Consider the following 23,217-nt stretch of genomic DNA (forward strand, 5'->3'; position numbering starts at 1 on the left):
AAAGAAAGTCGAAAACATCGTTTATTTTAATCAGAGTTGTAATTTTTTTCTCCTATTTTGCTCTAATTTTTAACTTTTTCCTTTATACCAATAATAACTTCAAATATAAGTTTTCTGTAATATTTTGTTGAAATATTTGGAAGAAAATAATAAGAGTCGAAAAAGTCACACAATCCAAAGCATAAATATGTAGGCGACATTCTTTTGCATTATCTTTTAAAACCATCTTTCCCTTTTATCTCTTTTTGGAATCGAGAAAATGTCTTACTTTAGAGAAAATCTCTTCATTTAGAGATATTATTTCTTTTAGAGAAAATCTTTTTCTTGAATGAAATTTTTTTTAGAGAAAATCCACTCGCACACTAGTAGAGAATTTTAATCACAATCACATACACATTTTTTTTAATAGCAAAACAATTTTTACATAATAGCAAAAATAGTTTCTTCCTCTATTCATTGTTTATGAATAAAATGATCCACAAAATGCATGAATCCATGTCGTAATTTCCTTTTACGAATCGTTTTTCAGTGGAAAAAACAGAAGGCAGTTAAGGACTTGTGTAAATGATTGTCGAACATTTATGTCAAGGTGAATTCTTATGTTTGAATGAAACGCAACTAAATGGTCATACTTGAAACTAATTGCGAACGAGACTTTTTGAACGGAAATTGTACAAGACAACTGAAAACGTAATACCAAAAATTATTCGAATAGTTCAACTATAAATAGAAACAACTAAATTAATACTTGTGGCGTCCTTGCGGAATTAAATTTTTTACCGAAAAGAATTGAATTGTTTGTAAAAGAATTGAAATGTTTAATTTTTTTATCGAAAAGAATTAAAATCTTTATCTTGAGTTAATCGTGAAATCCTCAATAACAGATGTAGAAGATGTAAACATACAAACAACAAAATAAAATACACTCTCGAGCGGTGGATAAAAAAATGATTATCGAGAAAAGAAATAAAATTCCTGTTGCAAAGATGATGATGCATATTATTTATGCATATTATATATATGATAAGAAATGAACAATCATGATTAACAGGGCATTGGCTTCTATTTTGCGCGCACAATGTGCCTTTTGACGACGACGACAACCGCACTATCAGTTAACTCACTATCGTCTTTATGAATTATTCAAATTAGAAATAGCTGATAAGACACCCACGTGAGAAAAACAAGAACCGTTATTTATCCTAAAAATAAAGTCTCTTCTCCATTTCTTCCTCCTCTTCACTATATTCGAATTTGTTCTATTTGATAATATAATACGAAACATAAATTCGTTTATCTTCACAAACTGTGTGCTATATATATAAAAAGAAGGAGAAAAAGAATTCAAGATTTCAGAAATCAACTAGTAGCAAACATCTTATCTTGCTTCTCTTAAATACACTCTGTATATATGTATATTCACATGTAATTATTATACATCTTGCAGAGGACTAAATTCTTTTCCATTGTGTATCAATCGTCCGGCGCCACTATAATCGTCTTTATATTAAAATTTTATAACTATCGAGTTCAAAAGAATTATCGTGTTATGACTTTTCCGATAAACTTGACACATAAGTAGGAGGAAAAAGAGGAGGAAGAAAAGGGAAAAGAAAATGAAAGCGAAAAGAAAGGAGGAAAAATGAAATTGAAACGAAAAAAAACAAATGTAAAGAAAAGGAAAATTAAAAAGAAAACGAAAAAGGAAGGACAACATAAAAAGGAGGAAGAAAGGGGATATTAAAATAAAAACTAAAATTAATATTAAATAAATAAATAAATAAAAAGAAAAAGGAAAAGAAGATGAAGAAGAAGAAGAAGAAGGAAAGAACAAGAAAGGAATTAAAAAATCAAAAAAGAATAAAATTACATTCCGTTTAAAATAGTTCTCATTAGATAAAGCATTCCATGTATTATAACTGTCTACAAATACCCTGAAATAGAAGAAAATGAGACATAAAACTATTTCGAGTTTCAAAGGACGAAACCTTGATGAAGAAGGAAGATTTAAGAAAAAAAAAGAAAAAAACAGAAAAATGACGAATAAAATTGTCTGCGTGATTTAGAAAAACAGGTTTCTCATTTCTCGTTTAGCGATGAGTGCGTGTCTCTCAAATATGGAAAGACTAATTGGAAATTAAATGCAGTTTGCTTATTGTAAAGTGTTTGAATGACAAATTCACTGATATCGCAAGTAATTAGAAGTACACGATCCGTCCATTTTCATAGTATGAACGTTCACATGTTTGTAATTTTCTTCCGCGTGAATTAACCCAAAAACAAAATAATAGTCTTCGACCTATAAAGTATAATTTTGTTCCCTGCTTAATTAATCGTTGATCTAACTATATTACTATTATTAATATTATTATTCTTATTCATTAATTATTATCTTTACTAATTATTATTAATTACTAGTATAATTAATTTTTTTTACCAATTAATAATAATTAAAGTTAATTATTACATAATTACATAATTTACTCCGGAATAAATAATAAAATTTACTATTCTTACTATTTCCGAAGTAAATAGTAAATTTTTCTAATTCTACTTCAATTTATTTCTGAAATAGTAAATTTTACTAAATCTACTAAAATTTACATGAATATTGCTACTAAAATATAATTCAAAAGCACTGACATTTACTATTAAAAAGAAAAATAACTCAAAAACTACTAAAACTTAAGTTTTAGTAGGAAAAAGATTCGTTTTATATGAACGAAATAAAATTCACTAGTTCCGCACTAAAATTAACTTTGAAATAGAACATTTATTCTGGAAATATAGTAAAACTTCCTAATTCCACTAAAATTTACTATTTTTACTAAAAATACTTCGAAACTATAGCAAAAATTTCCTAATTCTACTAAAATTTACTTCAAAAATCATAAAATTTACTTTGGAGAATGTAAAAACAGTTTGAAATTTGCATTTAACTTACAAAAAGTTCAAGTTTTACTCAGGAACCATAAAACAAAATAAACACTCGTAATTAAGTTTCGAATCTAACCGAAACTAAATGAAGATGTTCAATTAAGTTTCATGTCAAACTGAAATTAAATAAACTCATTAAATTTTGTTTCGTCCTAAAATGCAAAATTAAACTCTTAAACAGTTTTTAAGATTTTATATCTACAGATTTTATAGTCAATTTTTAACATTAAAACTTTTTTTTAAAAAAAAAAGAATAGAAAACACCAAACGAAAGAAAAAAAAATTCAACTACAAATATTAGTGGAAATCATCACTAATTTTCGACCATTTAGTAAAAGAATTCGAAACACTTTCGAATATATTTAATGAGAAAGAAAGAATTCAGGACAACAGAAATTTTCCCTCTTAATGACAAGTAACAGTTTTCTTACAAGTGTATATTTTTTCAAAAAAGAGAAGAAAAAACGAAAAAACATGCAATACCTCTTGGGGATAAAAAAATTATACTGATGACCATTATAAAGAACCTTAAACGAAAGTCTAAAAGTTGTAACATTAAAATTTCTTTCTTTGGGTGTACATCAACCAGTCAGCTGATTTCACGCTTTAAACGTTTTCAAACGGTATAATTCACTTAATTATAGGCCTGTATCATCATTGAGAATCGTTTCCTCGTGAAATTCGTAGCAACTTTGCTTGTACATACATATAAATACATGTACTGAATAAAAAATTGCATTCAAAATATATAACAATTAAATTAACACCTAAATGCTGAACTTTCAAGAACTGTAACAAAAAAATCTCACAATACTCGATTATTTTACAGAATCTATCATTTTTTTTTTACTATTTCTTTTATTTTATATCGAATTTTTTTAAATTTAAATAAAACTAAAATCCTGATTTAAATGAATTATTTTTATTAATATTCTGAAAGTCATTTTATAATCCAATTTGGTAGTTAAATACAAAAATACAATTTTTTTTTTAAAAAATTACAAACTGCTCCTTTTTATGGCTTTTTTAAAAAACTTTTTAAGGTGGAAAAAATTCAAGAAAAATGTAATGATTTGATATTGTTATTATTATGAACAACTGTAAATGAAAAATAAATTTTGAAATATATTTAAACTAAATTTTTGAAACTTACTTCAAAAATATAGTCAAATTTGCTAATTTCAGTAAAATTAACCTCGAAATATTTATTCCTGGAATTTATTTAATAACTGAACGGAAAAGCAAAATTTACTATAAACTACAATATAAAAATTTAATAAAAAATACTATTTTTTGGCAATATTTATAGAACAAAAAGCGAGAAATCAAATATCATCAAAAGTAAGTAAAAAAACTGTTATTTTTTTAAAATAATGAAAGAAGTCATTCAACGCTTGTAAAATCGTTGATAAAAAAATGCTTTAATTTCTTTTATTCCGTGGAAAAAGTCTCTCGACTCTCAGCATCGAAGCAAAGCAAACTTCAGGAAACTATAATAGTGGAGAAAAGTTTGTTTTACTATCGTTTCAGATAACAATTATTTATTGAATAAAGAGTGTTGTTGTTAATTAAAGAGTGCATTAATTAAAAGAGAAATTGAATTCAAAGTCTCACGTTGATATGAACATAAATCTCGTTGAAAAGTTGGAAATATTTTTTTTTTTTTTGCTAGCCGCTTTTATGTGTGTGAACGAAAACATAAGCATTTGGTTATAATATATACGCGTGTGTTAAGTTATATGCTGATATATAAATTCTCGATTTGCTTCCTTTCCGTACACGCTCTCTTGTATATAATCATCGCGTCGACTCTCAACGGCACGATATATAATGACGGCCGACAATTACAAAACGTTACAGCTGTCACGAAAGGCGCTGCTTTACCAAGCCAATTAACGCTGTCATATGTTATTCGAAATCGCCCCCTTCTGATCGACATGTAAATGCGGTTTGGAATTCGTCAAGTATCACAACACTCTTTTGTAAAGGTATACGTGCATGCGCTCATCGAAGATATCACATTTCTCTTTCTCTCTCTCAATGCGAGCAATCTGAAAAATTACGTTTTTTTTGACGACTGATGTCTTTCGATTTATCTAAAGTTTGTTGGCATTACTGTCTTTTCAATTATCACTTTGTGTTTGACAGAATTTTTTTCTTTATTCGAATTTTTAATTGATTTGCTTTCTTCATTTCAAAACATTTGGAAATGTTTAGCGTAAAAGCTAAAAATGTTCAATTTTAGCTTTTCGGAGAAACGCATTACATCTGCTAACGATCGTCTTAGGCTAAAATTTTTCAGCGCTGATCATCTTCAGTATTACTAATAATAGTAATAGTAATAGCTTTTCGTTGACCTGATCGAAAAGCTTCTATAATAAATAGGACTTTCATGAAATTGACTTGATAAAATTTGTCAGGTTAGGAATTATCAAAAATTTGATGGTGTGGGAATAAGTTGGCTACGAAAGGGTTAAGAGAGTCACTTTTCTAATACTGATAAACTATAACTGCTTCGAAGAAGTAGCATAATGGGTAAAATTACGGATGTTGTAACTTTTATCTCGAAGAATTTTTATCGCTTTGGTTCTGTTACTGATTTTTCGCCAACTTTTTATCATATTAGAACGTTTTTTGTTCATCTGCTTTGGTTTGTGTATTTTCATTTTTTCATTAGTATCATTGGTGAAAATGAAATTATAGTTATAATTTTGAGAAATTATGTTTGGGATAAGAAATATGTACACTGGTAGGGATGCTACAAACACAGAAGAAGAAGAAGGTCCTAATTGGCAACATTCGCCGAATGCCAGAATGTATTTATTATTTAGTGGAGGCGGAGTTAGTTTGAATCGTTTAAGATCCGCTAAACACTGTAGGCATCCGCAACATAGTCTTTGCCTTATATTATATAGTACACCAACCGGGTCTACCAGCTTGACTCTTTTCCCCCGCATTGAATCTCACACAAGTTGTAACAAGGCCTTGCAAGGTTACCTGTTTTCGCAGCGAGAGAAACGATCCTCTTCTCTTGAACCCATTAAAAATGAGAGCAGTCTACTTTGCTACAATTTACTCCGTAGGATCTTACTTTTTTCTCAATTTTCTTCTAGTGTCGTCATAAATGACAATATTATACATAAAAAACAAGATAGAATTAATTATTCAAAATAGGATAGAATAAAAAACAAAAATTGAAAAAAGGAAACCGAAAGTAATAACTGTATTAGATTCGATCCGTTTGTAGTTGAATTCAGAACTTTAGCGTTCTTTGCTTTAATTACATTCTCATTTTTATATAGAATTCGGTTATTGCAGAAATGCTTCGGGAGATAATTTTCCAAAAGGTACAATAGAAGTTGTTTTTGTTCGAGTCGTAAAATTTCTAGATGCAACTCTCGCTGAGGAAAATATTCTGCGGCTGTTCAAACGACCTTGCAGTGATATATTGATTTCTGTGTATGAAATGTAATACTTCGTTTTTGACCTCAGTGTTAGTGGATCTTGACACTTGTAGGTTGTATATCGTTATGGTAAGACGATATCATGGGTAATTGCATACTTTAGTGAATTGAAAATTTTACCCACAATTCGCGCAAACAGTTCAACTAAAATTCGTAACTTCGGAACCAAACTAATTGTCGGAAGTTGTAATCGATGATACTAAACTAAAACTCGTACAACTAATATGTCCATTTGATTCTGGATTAGAAACAAAAACCCAGTTAATAGGAGCACTTAATTCTGCATCAGAATCAATAGAAAACCGATTGTAAATTCGTACTTTCCGTTCTTAGAGAAACTAATTTATCTTCTTGATTCTGGATCAAAAACAAACGAGCAATCAATTATAAAATTTATAAATCATAATTACATTCTCATTTTTTGATAATAGAGGCACAACTATAAATTGTTGAATAAATTATTCACTTGATTCTTAATTAGAAATAAGAAAACAATCAATTATAAATTGATTTTCTGTTAACAGAAGCATAACTATTATGTCTGGCTTCTGGATTGGAGACAAAAAAACAATAGATTGTAAATTTTCATCTTCTGTTAATAGAAGCACAACTGTTCACTTGATTCTGAATCAGATTCAAGAAACAATCGATTGTAAATTCTCATTTCTGTTAATAGAAGCATAACTAATTTATCCACTTGATTATGAATCAGAAACAAAAGAACAATCGAGTATAACTTTTAATATTCTGTTAATGGAAGCACACCTAATTAACCCATTTTATTATGAATCACAGTTTTCTTCCAGTTATCAAATTAATTCGAATTGTTCCCTAAAAATTTGGTTCAAATTATGATTTCACCGACATTTTTAGTATCAATTCGTTGCAATTTGATCAATTCAAGTAAACAGTGATAATTAGCGTAGCATAAGAAAACTTCGAAAAGTAACAGTAGCACCAACAATATTGCTAACATCTACTCAATACTCATTTGCTACAAAGTTTCACCTCTTCCTTAATTGTTGCTGAATAATCCTTTTGCAAGTTCACAAATACATGTCCAAAGATCACCTCTTCCAAAATGGTAAATGATGCATTCCTAATAGTAAAAGAGCACACTATTCCGGTTTTAATATATTTTACAATAAAATGTTTATGCAACGAGACTTTTTTTCGCCTCTTTTCATAGCCGCTTGCACATTTCGCGGACGCATGTATTATTATAATATGCAAGTGTGTATGTGTGTCTTTGCGGTATATATATGAACATTAAAATGGAACACTTTCACTTGTGCAAAAATACAATAAAGTATGACGAGCAACTTTCCGGCGCGAAACATCATAGTGGTGGCGTTACTTGGAGCTTTATCCCCGCGATCCTGACTTGTTATAAACTGGTTTTAAACACATGCACCTACACCCATAACATAAACTACACTATATACAAGAAAATCCATGTCTGTATACGAAATTGTGCATATAATCTTTGAAAAAAAGGGAAAATTTCATCTACGGGTATTATTCACTACTATCTATGCGTACACATTAGGCCTAATACACATGCATTAATTTAGATATTTGAGTGTGTTTGTTAAATACAAAAACGTGTATATGATATACCTTTGGGTGTATATATGTATATGCAGCTATATATTATATAGATTTATAAATATATACGCATAGATGAAGGTATATGTGAGAATATCTGTATAGATGGGAGGTAGATGTGAAAAAATCTGTATAGATGGAGGTACATGTGAAAATATCTGTATATTTATATATTTTTTGTATAAATATAGGTGCATGTATATATTTATGTGCAGATATGGATGTGTTTGTATATTTATGTATAGGTACATGTGTATATATTTATGTATAGATATAAGTAGATGTGTTTACGTATAGATATAGTTTTGAAAAGTATAAGAAAATATTATAAGCCTGAATGTAAATATACACATAATTATTTCCACGCACAGTCAATTCCAATATGAAGGAGGCTTCAGGATCTTTATACTCTCTCGACAGGTTTTATTCTATTCTTCCACTCTTGCGATTCGCCTAATTAACTGGGATCTCGAGAAGGACCCGCTTTTGTACTCTTTCGAAATGCTTTTGTGCATCCATGGGTATTATAATCCTTCAGAGAGGAATATAAAGACAAACAATAAGAAAAAACAAGAGTGAAACTGGCAAAGAAAAATGTTCGTCAATTCTGAGGTTTCTAAATTTAGATTCTAAAAAATTCAAAGTATTTCTTTCCGTACAAAGAAAATGGAGAAAATTCAGCTTCATTAGGTCCGTGTCACATTTACAAAAAAAAAAGAAACCCTGAGTAGAGGAGAAATATTTTTGACTTTTCGAATACTTTTGATAATTAATGATTCGGTGCAGTCGACAAAATATTTAAAAACATTCGAGATTGGAGTTTTTACCAACGAGAGGCTCACTTAAGAAAGTAGAACGTAAAATTGCATATGTGGAGTATGAATGTAAGAGAGGGAAGGGTGAAGGAAATTAACAGCAATTAAAGTCAATTAAAAAGTAAGAGGCCATTGTCACCGGTTCACCAATTGATAAGAATCTTCCGCGTCAGTCGTGCCTGAAATAGTAAGAGAAACATTGTTTAAGAAAGTGTACGCGCGCTCCATTATAAGTATAACAACTGACGAAAAACGTTCCCTAAACCGGAAATTAGTAATTACATAAAAAATGATAAGAAATTTCTTATTTTTTAGCTAATCAAAAATATTACTCGTATCGCATTTATTATCTTTCTTTTTTATGTCAGGGTTGCCACACTTTTCTCATTTCAAATTTCCTGACTTTTCCAGATTAGAAAATGGAATTTTTCCAGGTTTTTTAAAACTACATTTATTGATAAAAAAAAATTTAATTTTGTTCTTCCCTGACTTTCCCTTGAATTTTAGACAAAATTATTACTTCTCCTTGGCTCTAAAGAATATTCTCATTTAGTTTAAAAATTATTACTCAGAAAAATGTTCTATTGCTTCTTTTTTAAATAAATATTTAATCATTATTATTTTTCCGTAAAAATTAAGATTATCAAAACATTCAAATTCAAACCTTTTTTTAAATTAAAGAATTTAAAAAAAATTGTTATAAAACATGAAGATGTCGATCGAGTAATAAAATCATTATTTTATATTATGAGAATATTTTATTACTGTAACATAATAAAAATTATTTTCATTTCAATTCAATTATTTTGTAGAATTTAAAACTAAAATTCTTCTTTAAATTCACTATTTTCAATAATTTTTGAAAAATTTAGAGTTTAATATTCAATTATTATCTAAAGTTTTAACTGAAATTCATATTTAAATCAATTTTTATTAGAAAATTCTACGAGAATTCAATTATTTAAATACAAAAACAATTAGTTTATTGAATAATTGAATATTTCTTAAAATTCAATTCCCATTAAAAATTTAATTAACAAATTTTTAAATAATTGAATTCTTTCGACAAATTTTAATAAAATTTTTAAAAAAACATTTTTTGAGAAATTTGATTAAAATTGTTTTAAAAATAATTGAAATTCTGCGATGTGTTTTATTATTTCTGAAAATAATTAAATCCCTGCAAAGAATTCTATTATTTATATGAAAATAATTTAATGTTTGCTTAAAATTTTATCAACACTTTTTTCTAAATAATTGAATCTTTTGAACAATTTTATTAAAATAGTAGATATTGAAAATCATTGAATTGAGAAAAATTTTTGAAAATGATCGAATTTTTGCCAAGAATTTTATTAAAATTTTTGGAAAATAATTGAATTTTAAAGAAGAATTTTATTATTTATAAAGATAATTGAAATTTTGACGAGAATTTTTTTTAAACTTTTGACCATAATTGAATTTCTGTGAAGAATTTTATTACTTTTAAAAATAATTGAATTCTTGAGACGAATTTTAATTATATATTTCTTTTTAAATAATTTGAATTCTTTTGTGAAATTTTATTGAAATACGTAGATATTAAAAGTAATTGAATTTTGATAAATTATTGAAATTAATTTAATTCTACGAAAGAATTTTGTTAAAATTATTTTGAAAAAAAAAATTGAATTGTTAAAAGAATTTCATTAAAATTTTTGAAAATAATACATAAATTATAGGAAGGCTTTTTAAAATAATATTGAATTTTTTTTTTGGGAATTTTAATAAAATTTTTAAGAATAATAATTTTCAGGAAGAATAATATTTTTTACCAGAAATTCAATTATTTTCATACAGAATAATATTTTTTACAAGGAATTCAATTATTTTTATAAATAATAAAAATTATCGCAGAATTTCAATTATTTTTAATACCTAAAATTTTAAATAATTGAAATTCTGCGATAATTTTTATTATTTATGAAAATAATTGAATTCCTTGTAAAAAATATTATTCTTCATGAAAATAATTGAATTATTGCGAAGAAATTTATTTAAAAAATTTTGTAAATAATAGAACTGTAATTATTATGGAAACACAACTTTAAACCGAATAAATAAAAATACTTTACCTACTAAAATACCAATACGGCAATAAAAATACATAATAATAATAATTCTTATACAAATAATAATACCGCATTGTACAATAATAAAAATAACAATAAGACTAATATGCCAATAATAACATTAATACCAATACTAATCATAACATATTATTAATGATAATATGCATAGTACTAATAATATTCAAAAAGCCGTGAGAAGAATGTGTAGTAATAGACGCGTTATATAGAAGGAATTGTTAGAGGAAAAGTACAGTAATAAATGGGATCAAAAGTCGAGTTAGGTTCACAAACATGGAAGTTTGAATGGTTTTTCAAAGCTGTTAAGTTATTGGCCCTAAAGCCAAGAAAGGCAAACGACCGAGTTGGCGTGAATTACGAGGGAGTAAGGTTTTTAGAACGCACATGCTCGTCACGTGCTGCTGCAAGCTACACAAAAACACAAGGCAAAAAAATTTTTTTTTTCCTTTTCCAAAGCCATTTGACCCTTTTTCGTTCTGCTCGAATTCCGAGGCAAAACGAAACTTATCGAATTCCGCCTAATTTCCCTATACATACACACAATTCTACTGCTTTTTTTATTTTAAAAAAAAAAAAATTAGACCTGAAAAATAATATCTAAATAATAAAAATTGTTCATTTTAGAAATTCCTTAATAATTTAAATAATAATCAAATAACTTTTTATAATTTTATTTGGATTAATTAGATAATATACAAAAGTATAATTAGTTAGTAATTATTTATGTATATTTTAATAATTTTATCGAATATTTATGAGAACGTGTCATAAATTTTGTATTACGGAAGTTGCGTGCAATTCGCAAAATATTGTTATCTCTGAATGAAACAATTTTGTCTTACAATTGCAAATAGACAACGGGCATAGTTTTGTTATCTTTAGAAGGGGGGGATTTACTTTCTCAGCAGTTACTCCTCCGCATCGAAAAGCGCAACTTTATCATGGAAAGCATATACAGCCACTGTTGATTCAGTAAACTTCCAATCGGAGATCATTTTCTTCTTTCCGAGAAAAGAAACACCCTCCCGAATATATATTTTAATCTCATAAAAATTCATTTCTAACTCAATAGATAATATTTATCACATTCCTCCCCTTTTTTTTAAAACTATAAAAATATATTCGGTAATGTCAAAAATAATATTTTCCAAAATAAAAATTTAAAAAATGGGAGTTTTTTTATTTACAATTATAATTATTTTACATTCTATAAAAAAATATCTAAATTCAGTAAGTAAATATTAAAAAATCTTGCGAAAAATGTCTATTATAATAAATTATAATAAAATTAATAAAATTAATAAAATTATTCTGTAATAAATTTTTATAATATAAACTTTTCTTATCAATTTAAAAAAAAAAAGAAAAACATTAATTTTTAAAATTAAAAAATTTATCAGGAAGGGGAAAAAGTTACTTTAGAAATTATCGAGAAACTTATAGTTTTAAGTTTTAGAGAAAAAACTGTTTTTTGCATAAAAAATTTTATTTTCTTGGCTATATGTTCTTATCAATAAGTGCGATAGTAAAGCGCACACTTGTCAATCAATAATAACAAGAAGTCTTATCAGAAGACTGTTGCTTATACCCTACTTAACATAACGTTAACTAAGTAGTTACTCGATTATGCTTCGATATATTCTTCCCCTCTCTCTCTTTTAACCCAAGATTAGATATTCTTTTATTCAATGATAGAAAAATATTCTCCTCTTCAGTGGAAACAAAAAATTTGTTCTCTTCAATAGAAAAATATTCTCTTCAGTTGAAAAAATATTCTCTTCACTGATAAAAAAAATTATTTACTTCAATAGAAAAAATATTAACTTCTTTCAAGAACTATTTTCTTAAGGAGAAAAATATTTTCTTTTGTAAGCAAATATTTTCTTTAGCAGAAAAATATTTTTCTTCTCATATTATCAAAGAAACGAATATTTTCTATAATATAGTAAAATATTTTTCCAATAAAAGAAAAAATATTCTCTTTAATTAACCATTTTTTATCGGTGAAAAAAAATTATTTTCTTCTGTAAACAAATATTTTCGAAGTTAAAAATTATTAGCTTCAATAAAAAATATTTTTGTCCATAAAAAAACATTCAATTTGCAATTTTTTTAATATAGAAAAATATTTTTTTTCCTATCACAAAGAAACAAATATTTTGTAGGTATACAATAAAAAATATTTTTAGTCGATAAAAAAATATTTTCACCAGTAAAAATAAATATTCTTTCTAATTAATTACTTTTTCAATAGAGAAAAATTATTTCCCTCCATATAATGACAAAGAAACAAATAATTTCTGTGGTAAAAAATTGTTTTCAGCGATAAAAAAATATCTCATTTTAGTAAAAAAAAATAAATATTCTCTTTAATTAGTTATCTTTTTCATAGAAAAAATATTTTCCCTCCGTAGTGACAAAGAAACAATTTCTACAATAAAAAAACATTTTTATTGATAAAAAAAATAGTTTCCACAATAAAGAAATTATTTTTTTAATAAAAAATATTTTTCGTTGATAAAAAAATATTTTCTTCAATAAAAAATATTTTTCGTCGATAAAAAAATATTTTCAACATTAAAAAAAACATTAGTATCGTAAAAAAATATTTTATTTCAGTAGAAAAATAAATATTCTTTTCAATTAATTATTTTTTCAATATGAGAAAAATATTTCCCTTCCAGTTGCCTTCGTGAGAAATGAAAATATAATTTCCAAATAGGAATAAATAGTTTCGAGAAAAAAAAAATAATAATTAAGTAGCCTCTCATGTTCTCTATAGAGTACAAGTGAAAAATTTTTTTGAACCTGTTGCGTAATTTTCGTAATAAATTTCATTACCTCATATGCAGAAATGCGCGTGACTCAGTTTCTATCGAGAAATGATATAATGCCACGCATGTTCAATCATTTTTTATTTTTCCAATTTTTACCGATTATTTGGTTTAAAGATTATTACCAACAATTTTTACAATCAACAGGAAGTTAGTCTTTTTTTTTCGAAATAAAAATAACTCTTGCTCTTGAAACATTAAAGTTCTACGATTATTTCTACGCATTAAAAAAAGAAACATGAAATTTATTTCAATAATTATTTTTTTATAGTAAAAAATATTAAATTTGAAAATAGTTGCCTTTAAAAGTTATCTTTTCTAAATAAATAAAAAATTATGAATTTATGAATTTTTAAATATATAAATAAAATTTTATAGTTTATTATAAATTTATAAATTATAATTATTTAATTATTTATTTTTAGTTATTTTTAGTATTTTTGTATTTTTATTTATTATTAAATATTATTAAATTTTATAAAAATTAAATTTTTATATAAATTATTTATATTTATTAATTTTTGTTAATTTTGTTGTTTTGGAGTCAAAAGCGAAAAAATAAATATTTCATTGTTTTGAGTGTAAAAAGAGAAGAATTAAAAAAATCGAATATTTACTGTTATTAGAATAAAAAATTCAAAGCCAATATTTTCCTCACGATTAGAAAAGAAATATTTTTAGCCTCTGGATACAAAATAGGAATGAAATTGTAAATTCTGATTACGTTGAAAATTGCCATTCGTATCACGAACAATTCGAACACTTATATATAGGAAAGAGAGAGAGAGACAGTCAAGATTATAAAGTACTCCAATCTATTATTATTCGAACTTCTAATTTCGAAATCACAACTACAGTAATTTAATATCAACACACAATCTATTATCTTCTTAAATTTCAAACAATCATTAATTCACTGTTCTAATTATTCATAAATCAAAAAGATTTTATTATCATTATTCGAATTTTCTTAAAAGCAGACAGAAAAAAACAAAAAAAAAAGGAAAAAAGAAAATGCTTCTCTTGAAAGAAACACACAAATATTACTCTCCAAAAAAAAATTTAACCTTGAAAAAATTTCATTCAAAAACAATCGCGTACGGTTCGTGACTTATTTCATAATTGGAAAGATGTCCTCGAGAGGAAATGACAAATCATTAATTTTTTTTTTTTTAATAACCTTTGTATTTTTCTTTGTATTCATTTTTTTTGTGAAAAATAAAGATGTTGACAAAGGTAACTGTTACACATGCTCTCAGATAAGAATTAAATTATCTCAAGGAATGTTGAATGCCTTCTTATATAGTATCATTCATGTAAAAAAAAATAATAAAAAAAATTAATAATATGCAAAAATTTATGAAACAAAGAAAATAATAATTTATTATACTGTCCATCATTTAAAATTCTCAATTTTTAGAAAGTCGGGAGTAAAAAGAAGAAATTCACTTGCAATTTTTTTCCACTTCGTATGAATGAGTGAAACTGGATGGAAAAAAAGGAAAAGAAAAATAAAAGAAAAGAATTCGATTCAATTGCATTGGAAAAATAATGCAGGATAATGGAAGGTTTGCAAGATATTGAAGTTCTTTTTTATATACATCAGCGAAATCTTGACTCTCTCATGGTCACTTGAACATGTGATACATGATGTGATGATCGAGAAAAAAAAATATATTATATAGGTATACATTTTTTTCTTAATATAATTTTATAATAAATTATAAAATAAGTAAAAAAGTAAAAAAAATTTTTTAAAAAATTTTAAATGTATAATAGAAAAAGTTGATAATAATGTTAATAATAATATTAATAATAATAATAAAATAATAATTATAAATTCAGTAATAACCGCAATAACACGAAATATTCCTGGAATACTCCATTCATATTCCTGGAATATAAATAAAATATTCCGTGGTATTGGGGAAAAGTAGTAAAATAATAAAGGGAAGTAAATAAAAATTCGAAAATAATTAATATAAATAATGAAATAAGTAATTAAAAATAATTTTAAAAAAATAAGTTTTAGAAGAAGCAAAAAATAATAAAACATTAATTACAAATTCAGTGATAAAAATAGTGAAATAGTTGAGTAGTGTAACTAAAAATACTAAAATAAAAATAATAAGTCAAAAGTAAAAAATTAATACAAATAATAAAATAAGTAATTAAAAATAGAAAACAATAAATATAAAGTATTATAATTTTAAAGATGTTTAACTTTTTTGGATTATAAAGTATTATAATTATAAAGTAAACGTTAATAAAAATAATAAAAAAAGAAAAATAGGTTACAAAGGAAGTAAATAATAACAAAACATTAATTATAAATTCAGTGATAAAAATAGTATAAAATAGTTAAGTGATGTAACTAAAAATACTAAAATAGAAATAATAAATCAAAATAAATACAAAAATAATTAAATAAAAAAGTATAAAACTAAATAATAATAAAAGTGAAACAATAAATAATAAAATAAATAAATAGAAATAGTACAATAATAATATGTAATAAACTGAAGCATATATTCTACTATGAGTAATCCATTTAATAATTGAAGGTTCCTGATTAATATTTTTTCCTTTTTTTTGCAAAAAAAAAAAAATTTAATGTGAAAAACTTGCGGAAAAATAAGTGTTTAAAACAACAGACTGAACTTTGTTTTCAATGTATAATTGCTGTTGGCACTTAAGTCCCCAGGAGAGATATAATCGAGCAAAGAATTCCAAGATGATGAGATGGCCACTCTGATGTCACTCTCCTTCATTATTATTTTTTTTTTTTGCCTCCTTTTTATAATATATCAATTTGCATTCTAAAATAAAAACACAGAACTGCAGAAACTATTTCCATCGGAGGAAATATTGACAAAAAAGAAAAGAAACTTATTCTTTCATTTTTAAATTTAGACTCTCATATAGAGATTTTAAACTTTCATGAAATTCACAACGTTTATAGTCAACAATTTAGAAGGAAAAAAATATTTTTGGTAAATTTGTGTTCTTCAATTTTTTTGCATAATTTTTTGATTAGGAATTTAAAAAATAAATTTGTGAACAAAAAATTTTGTTGCTATTGCCTCGTGTCAATAAAATTTAACGCCCTTACTTTGATTTTTAAATTTAATTAAAAAATAATACAAATTAATCTCCTAATTAATTAATTAATCTAATTCGAATAATAACAACAATTTAATTTGTAAACAGTACAAAAAATTAGTTCGCGATTAGTACGAATTTAATTTGAAAATAGTAAAATTTATTTCGGAAATAGTACAAATTTAATTTGAAAATAGTGAACTTTACATACGATATAGTAAAATTTGGTTAGAAATTTAAAAATAATTTCTACTTTTTTAACCATTAGAAGTTACTTGAAATTTTTCGAGATATTTCTTTTTTCGTAGTGAATTTTTTAAAGGGACTTTAAAATGATTAATGTTTGGATAATGGTAAAATGCGAGATGGAATTATAAATGCTTCATCTTTCATGAAAGAAGTGTGAGGGTAAAAAGAAATTTTCCTACTACGTCGCACACTCATATTTCGTTCCAGAAAATCTGTATCATCTCAAGTTCAAGTATTTTCTTTCAGTTGTCATAACCATTCACATAGAACCAGAGTTGTGCTAAATATTGTCACATAATATGCTCTTTTATCAAAGAGGCGACAATTCATAATTCAAATAATCAACATTGAAAAAAAGTCATTTAAAAAAAAAAAAAACTTCTCACGGTTTTCAATACGAAATTTGATATATATTCTAAATCTATTATTTGAAGCAATAATTTTAATTTGAATCAAAAATTATATTCATATTTTAGAAAATTCGAGAAAATTAAATAAAATAAAGAATAAATTGAAGGTTTACTTTAACAAAGTAAAGTAAAGAAAAGTGAAATAAAACAAATAGAAAAATTATTTCTATTTTTGAAGGTGAAATTCATTTGTCTTCAAGAATCTGAAACATTATCGTTTATATTTTGAATTTTGAAATCATTTTTTTTTTTTAAAGAAAAAGTTGTTTTTGTTGGGAAAAAAGTAATAATTAGAAATAAATAATTCGAGAATTTTTGTTGACATAATTAGAGAAAATATTTTGAAGGATGTATAATGAAACGCATTAAAAGGTCATCAATGAAATATTCAAATTTCGGTTGATGAAGAGAAAAAGATAATAATGACGAAATGGAACAAAAAATTAACTCGACTTTTTTTATTATATAAAAAAAATAGTTTTTTTTTTGTGTCAGGGAAAATTTTTATTTATAAAATTTAATTTTATAAAATTAATTTATTCTTTTTAAACAATCATTTTTTCAGTATCAACTTCTTACTTTAAGAAACTATTACTTATTTTAAAAATTTAAACAATTGCTTCTGATGAGGAAATTGCTTTTTATTTTCTCCAACTATTTCTCATTTTCGTAAATTTTTTCTTATTTTAAGAAACATTCATATTTTTAAAAGCAAATTCTTAATTCTATAAAATTTTTCTTAATTCAATAAACTTTTTCTTTATGTAAGACATTTTTTCTTAATTTACAAAATTGCATTTTACTTTAAGAATTTTCTTTCCTATTTGAAGATATAGTTGCTTTTTTCAAAAAATTTAATATAATAAAAGCCTACTTTGTGTTTTAAAAAAAGCTTCTTTTTTTAAATTATTACTTCAATAATCTTCTTATTTTAAGACTTATTTTTATTATAAGAAACTTGTTCTCATTTTAAAGAATTTCTCTTTAATTTTAATGATCTTTAAATTACATACTTTTTATTTTTCACAAATTCTTTCTTTTTTCAAGAAAATTGCTTCTTTTTCCGAAAAATTACTTTCTATTCAAAAAATTCTTCTCTAATTAAAAAATTATTATTAAAATTATTAATAAACTTATTTAAAAAAATTATATTCTACACGAAAAAAGAAACCTTTACCTAGATCAACTACAAATTTCACTATATTAACGAAATTTTTAGTCCTATCAATTAAGACTTTCGCTATTTTAGAGAAATTTATCGCTGCTTCAGGTGAAGATCTTTGACAAAAAAAACTCTTTAAAGTTTGTTAATGAACAAAATTTATTTTTTTCTTTTCCAAATTCAAATTTTATTATAATAATATTGAGTCAAATGATTAGAAAATAATTAACATGTCTCTAAAGTTTCGAATGTTTAAATGAAAAAAATTTATTTCTCTTTTAAATTCAAATTTTATTACGATAACATTCATTAACGTAATAAAAAAATAATTTATAGTTTCAAAATTTGTAATTTAAATTTTTTGCTTTTCCTCATAGAGGATATATTTTTTATATCAGTTATAAGTAAATTTATGTGAACATATTTATAGTGAAAAATTATTTCGTTTACTTGAACATACAAATCTTTTTGGACAATATTAAAAAAATTGCAACTGATAAAATTTTCTTCCACAACAGAAGTCAACTTTTCAATAAACTCAAGTGAATAAAAATTTGTTTTTTATCGAAAAAATACACCTAGAAACTACATTAAAAAAAAGATCCTATCATTTGACTCAGAGCCTACTAAATTTTTTGTTTCAAATAATAATTTTATTTGGCAGAAATAAAATTTATTTGCAAAAATTTATTTAAAACAAGTAAATTAAATTGGGCTCTGAGACAAAATACACTTGAGTCAAATAAATTATATTTGGTTCAAATAAAATTCTTCTCTGTGTACGTAGATTCCCTTGAATGAAAAGAACCCAAAAAACCTCAAAAATCTTCAAAAATAAAATATTTCAAGGCCAAACGATAGTTGATGATTTTTTTTCTTTTAATTTACAACCAACGTCGTAACTTGATGAAAATAAAACTTTGCCAACGTTAATATTTCAAACCGCAGTTGATTACAAAACTGACAAACGTCAGGTTTATCGACTTCACTTGTATATATATATACATATTATATATTCTATATATACATATTCACACACTGGAGCAAAAAGTTATATATACGAATATAAATAAATATCCCAAGTTTATAATCGGATTAAAAAAGTATAAGGATTTACCTCTGAGCGAGATAAGATCGCATTCCTTGCGCGGCAAGTTTCATCAGTGATGTATCCACGTGCTCGAACAGTTAAGTATATATCCACTTGCGTAAACGCAGATCGATATTGTGTATACGCCGGCAAAATTATATCCTTCACCACGTTGTCACGTCAAAAAAAAAAAAAAAAAAAATTGTCAAAAACTTTTCTTTTCTTCAACCATCATCATTATCATCAACCACGTGACTTTTGCTTTTTAATAATAAATCACTTTCTTTTGCTCACACACAGAATTTTTTTTTGACACTATTTTCTTGTTGTTACGCTTTTGTATAGTAAAAATTAAGTGACACAAAATAACAACAAGCGCGGGAGATTTCAAATTTCATGATATCGGCGAATTATCCAAATGATGAGTTTTAGACACCAATATATCCTTTTGGCTATTTAACATCACTAGCACTTTTACGTTGAAAAAACTCATTGCGAGTTCATTCACTATTCACTACACTTTTTTTCTATTACGACAAAATTTTTTTTTCTAAATTCATCTTCAGGGAATGTATTCATTTTTGAATAGTAATTATTTGTTTAGATCCAAATTTATTGATTAATTCATTTATTGATTAATTAATTAAATGAATTCATTTATTAATTTAATTTTTTTATTAACTCATTCATTTGAGTTCGAATGTATTTCGAGTCCTATCCACTCGGGAGTGTAAAACTACCCCAAAGGTAATTGACACTTGTTAATCGGACTTTTTTCAAATCTATTTTTTATTACTTGTCACATCGATTACTGTCAATTACTTTGAATTCCAATCATATGAGAATATCTAACTTCAAATGACAAAATCATGAGAAAAAATAATTTTATTTTTGAAAAATTGAGATAAGAAAAAAAAAATATCGATAGTTGTTGTTGTTTTTTTTTTGGAATGAATAGGAGAAAAAATACGCGGCACGTGAAAATGAAAATCGAACAAGAGTCCGACCTCCGCGACGGTCGAAATAACACTGAAAACGAAACGCCGTTGAGCTGAGCAATGCTCTAAGCACAAGAACCATGAAGAGGCAGGAGTCACATTGCCGCTCGCTCTCTTTGAGTCTGGAAGCCAACGATGCTGCCAAACCACCAGCAACCGTTCGACAACGACTGATTCCATACAACTCAAGGGAACTCATCAATGCATTCAATTTTGCATCCTTCTCTCCTTCAATAGTTCTATGTATACCCAGGAGGTACTTGAATGCAGGACGTATTCCTTATAGCCCAAGAATCTAGCATCTATTTCTCTGAAGCCAGATGTTACTTCTCTTATATGGTGTACACATCAAGATTGTACCATATTCCGAAGTGGAAATTCAAAATTATTGCTACTACCTGGTTTTTGACCTTTTGTTAACTAGATTTCTTTTTTTTTTTTTTGATAGTAGATGTGAATTTGTTGATAGTAGGATAGTAGAATTTCGATTTAAAACTACTGAGTGGTACTAGGGTTGTAGTTAAGTACCAAACATTTTAGGAATGTTTTTGAATCACATTTATGAATCATTTTTTAGAACTGTTTTTGAATCATCCTTTAAAAATGTTCCTGGATCGAAATTTGGAATGCCTTCTAAAATACTACAAATTGGTACCAAAACAGCAGCAGAAAAGCAACAATTTTGTGATTTCGGCTAATTGTCAGCTACATTCAGTAGAAATGAATCTTATATTTAGAGGAAAAATCTTCTAATATCCTCTCTCAGGACTCAATTTCGTTCAAAAATTAAAAAAAATTCTCATCAAAATTTCAATTATCTTTAGAAATAATAAAGTTTTTCTCCAAAATTCAATTATTTTCAAAAATTAACCTCAATTAAATGATTTTTATTATTTATTATTTTAATAAAATTTCCCCAAAGAATTCAATTGTTTAAAAAAAAATTTGATAAAATTCTACTCAAACATTTAATTATTTTCATAAAAAAATAAAAATTTCACAGTAATTCAATTATTTTTATAAATAATAAAATTTTTACGGGGATTCAATTATTTTCGTAAATAATAAAATTCTTTTTAGGAGTTCAATTATTTTCATAAGTAATAAAATTTTTACCGAGATTCAATTATTTTCGTACTAAAATTCTGTTTAGGAATTCAATTATTTTCATAAATAATAAAACTCATTGCAGAATTTCAATTATTTTTAATAACTATTTTAATCAAATTTCTCAAAAATTTATTGATAAAATGCTTTATTAGAATTCAAATTATTCAATAAATTATTTATTTTTGTATTTAAATACCTAATTGAATTCCAGTAGAATTTTCTAATAAAAGTTGATTTAAAAATAAATTTCATTTAAAACCTTAGATTATAATTGAATATTTAAAGCTTTATAGCGTGAATTTTTAGAAATAATTGAATTTTAAAAAGGTTTCAAATTAAAAACTTTGAAAATTTGAATTTTTCATATTTTTATCTAACAATTCTGTAGAAAAATTAATTATTTTTAAAAATTTTATTTGAAAAATATTATTTGAAAAATTTTATTTGAATTTTACTTGAAATTATTTTTTTGCAGTTTTTATTTACTAATATGAATTTAACTGAAAAATATCTGAATATTTAAAATTTTCTAAAATTGAATTGAAATAAAATGAATTTGAAAATTATCAAAGAAGTTTTTCAAAAATTATTATAAATAATGGATTTAAAGAAGAATTTTAGTTAAAAAAACAGTGAACAATATTTAATTTTGGAGAAGTTACAAATTATATTGCAGAAATTCAATTATTTCCATAAATAATAACATTTTTTACAGGGATATAATTATTTTCTTAAATAATATAATTCTTTTTAGGAATTCAATTATTTTCATAAATAATAAAACTCATCGCAGAATTTCAATTATTTTTAATACAATTTTAATCAAATTTGTCAAAAAATGTAATTATTCTTAAAAATTTTATTAAAATTCGTCTGAGGGGCCGTCCATAAACTACGTTACCAATTTTTCAGACTTTTTAGACCCCCTTCCCCCTTGTTACCATTGCGTTACATGTAAAAATTTCAATTTTTGGACCCCCTCCCCCCTTAAATTGGTAACGTAGTTTATAGATGTAAAAATAATTGAAATTTTCACAAGAATTTTATTTTTAATTTTTGAAAATAATTTATTTTCGGAGAAGAATTTTATTATTTATGAAGCTAATTAAAATTTTTACGAGAATTTTTTTAAATTTTCGAACATATAATTGAATTTCTACTACGAATTTTATTATAACTTTGAAAATAATTGAATTTCTCCAATCATTTGTAACTTCTTCAAAATTGAATTTTTTTAGTGTTTTCATTTTAAATTTTTCCAAAAATTAATTATTTTTAATAATAAATTTAATTTATATTAAAAAATTTA

At 24.9% G+C, this 23,217-nt stretch overlaps 1 protein-coding gene across 2 annotated transcripts in view; it reads right to left on the minus strand.

Annotated features, from left to right (window-relative positions):
• Positions 1 to 20,832, minus strand: part of LOC122512227 (rho GTPase-activating protein 7) — a 317,373-nt gene extending 296,541 nt beyond the window's left edge. Inside the window, exon 1 of one of the 2 annotated variants that reach the window (XM_043627954.1) lies at positions 19,828 to 20,832. The gene's annotated coding sequence lies outside the window, so the exon portion shown is untranslated. The remainder of the gene's footprint in view (positions 1 to 19,827) is intronic. The other variant, XM_043627955.1, reaches the window with a different exon arrangement.
• Between the last annotated feature and the right edge of the window lie 2,385 nt (positions 20,833 to 23,217).

Source organism: Leptopilina heterotoma, unplaced genomic scaffold, assembly GCF_015476425.1.
Source record: "Leptopilina heterotoma isolate Lh14 unplaced genomic scaffold, ASM1547642v1 Lhet_95, whole genome shotgun sequence".
Classification (NCBI taxonomy): domain Eukaryota; kingdom Metazoa; phylum Arthropoda; class Insecta; order Hymenoptera; family Figitidae; genus Leptopilina; species Leptopilina heterotoma.